We start from the raw sequence: 2,841 nt of genomic DNA, 5'->3' as shown, positions 1-2,841 counted from the left end.
CACCCCAAAGCAAACATTTCCCACACAAAAACGTAGCAAAAACATTAAAACATTACATCCAGTCTGTTACATTATGTTGTCAGGCTTAATGTCTATAATGTGATTATTAATAAGTTTTCGCCTGAACACCGCGGTGGTTGATTAGCTGATTTAAACAGCTGCTCTACTGATGACTTGGTGGCGGGTTGTTAATGCTAACGGAACCAAAACACACCGAACTGCGCAGCACATGCTAAGGTTATCAAAGTCAATGTCAAAGTCAATACCAGGCCAGCAACAGTTAGGCTAGTATAACTGACCCACTGCTGACTTGGTCAATGGTAACGTTTTCCTCACCTGTGAAATCTGAAGCCCTTATTACCATCATCTATGGTTGAATTAACTGCTAAACATTGCGTCCGCTGTTCTTTTTCTTTGCGTGATTGTAGTATTTTCCTGACCACCGATATTCCTGACTCAGTGGACAGCAATGGCGCATGTGTGACTTGCGATAAATCACTAATGTCCAGTCCAATAATATATCCATCAATGCTGCTGGCGCTCTGTCCTTCTCTCGCACTTCCCTACTTAGCAGTGGGTGTCAGGTTACATTGTGTTGCATTCAATGTTGTCGGAAAAAAGAGATTCATGCGCTTAATGTCCGATTTGCCATAACTATGTATTGAATTTATTGTCGCTAGCTGGGGTGGCAACAGGGATGGCAAGGGTCTCGTTGGGGGGGGCAACTGCCACCCCATGCCACCCCAGTAGATCCGCCCCTGCATAGACGGACAAACATTTTTGTTTAAAGAAAAAAGGCAAACAGCCACATAACGTTCAGATAAAAATCAGGGTAATGCAATTTCTACATATGATTTTCAAATTAAGTTCAGGTGAATGACACATAGAGAACCAGTCATTAATCTGAACTTCTACCTTGATAATAAACTGGTTTTAGGTTTATTAATTGTATGAATTTAATAAAATGTTCTTCAAAATGAAATAGGGTTAGTTCTGAGAGGATTTTATTTTAATTTCCGAGGCAGCAGGCCCCACTGGGACTGTGTCACTCCACAGCTGCTTGTCTCTCATTAATGTTAGCAGATGTTGGCAAGTATGATGTTGTCTGATTCTGTTTCACATATTTACAGCTCTGGAAAAAATGATCAATTCTCTTATTTTACTGTTTATAGGTACATGTTGAAGTAAAATGAACGTTATTGAACTACTGACATGTCTCTGAAATTCCAAGCATATATTTAGTATTTATTTTGAGATAATGAGAAATGGTCAAATTAACAGAAAAGATGCAGTGCTTTCAGACCTCAAATAATGCAAAAAAAGAAGAAGTTTATATTCATTTAGAAACATCTAAACTAAGGTTTTAACTCAGGAAGAGTTCAGAAATCAATATTTGGTGGAATAACCGGGAGGTTTTCAATGGGTCTCTTCATTTTTTCCAGAGTTGTATGTAGTTGTTAACAGTTTTAGTTAGACAAAACTATTTAATTTCATATGCGAATGTATGTGAATAAGCAGTGAGATTTAGAAAAATGCACCAATGAATATCTTCTTTTATGTCTTAGCCCTGCAGGGGGCTAAGCACCCCTAAAGGTCAGATCCTAGAATCGCCCCTGGTTAGAAGATTAAAGTCAGACTTAATATAAATCTGTACTAACAGTTTTTTAATTCACATATGAATGTACCGTCCTCCTGTGCTGGGATAATTTAAACATCCCATTTCACTGTTAAGCTATTGTTATTATTCTCCAGAAGGTGGCAATATGAAGGACACAGTGAGAGCTTTTTCATTGCTGACTCCTGAGCTACAGCCTTTAAACAGTAGATGCCTGAGGCCACTTCTCTTATTGATGGCTTTCACAGTTTAATATTTCACTCCACTCTTAAACCGTCTGTCTTCTCTATACAGAATACAGACGTCGCTGTTCTCAAAGAGTGTCCCTTTGCCTTGGCGCAGCAGCAGAGATGCAGCTTCTCAGGTCAAGGCACAGCTGTCCGCTTCTATCTAAAGGAAAAGGGAATGTCTTTAAACCAGCCACGCTTCTAAAGGCCAGCATGAAGCATTTCATGCTGTTGCAAGAATTCAGTTTGAGGAAAATTACTATTTCACTCATGAATATCATCCCTGGAGAGTTTATTCTCTCATTACTTGGTAAACAGGCTTTCAAAATACCTAGAAGAGGACGGCCGAATTCAGAACGTCCAAAATAGTCGTCAACAAACATGTTTTTGGTGTCACAGTTGGGGTTTTCATCTTTTATGTGGGTATAGATTTTCCTCAGCAGCTCTGGAAAGCAGAAGATGCAGGGGATGATTGATTAAAAGATAAATAATGGTGAAGACAATACAACAAAACAATAAAAAAATACAATTGAAGTAAAAAAAAAAAGGAAAGAAATACAGTGCAGTTACTATTTTTCCAGTTTTGTTTACTTTAAATTCTCATACTTGTTGCTTTAGTCAAACTGACTTTTGAGGACGGTTTGAGCTGATATATGGTATATAGCCATATATCAGCTCAATATGAAACATACATACATATTTGGTCAAAAATCTATCTGCAAGAGCAAAGAGTGGAATATTTCTGATGCCAATCACAGCAAAATATTAACAGTTTAAATTCTGGAAACAGTTCCCTGCACTCTTACAACTAAACATAGCAATCAAAATTGTTAGAGAAAATAGAAAATGAAGTATGATTATCTTGTGTTTAAAATACCAAGTGTCTCAATGAGATTTACCCATATAAGTAAATGTATTTAAATACAAATATATCCAATGGCTTTAACATTTGCACCAAACACTTTGACCTCTCTGATATTAAAAAGACACAAACACAAG

The sequence above is a fragment of the Poecilia latipinna genome, unplaced genomic scaffold, assembly GCF_001443285.1.
Source record: "Poecilia latipinna isolate Pla-1442-1.1 unplaced genomic scaffold, P_latipinna-1.0 Scaffold1936, whole genome shotgun sequence".
NCBI classification, from domain to species: Eukaryota; Metazoa; Chordata; class Actinopteri; order Cyprinodontiformes; family Poeciliidae; genus Poecilia; species Poecilia latipinna.
This window is presented reverse-complemented; position numbering follows the sequence as displayed.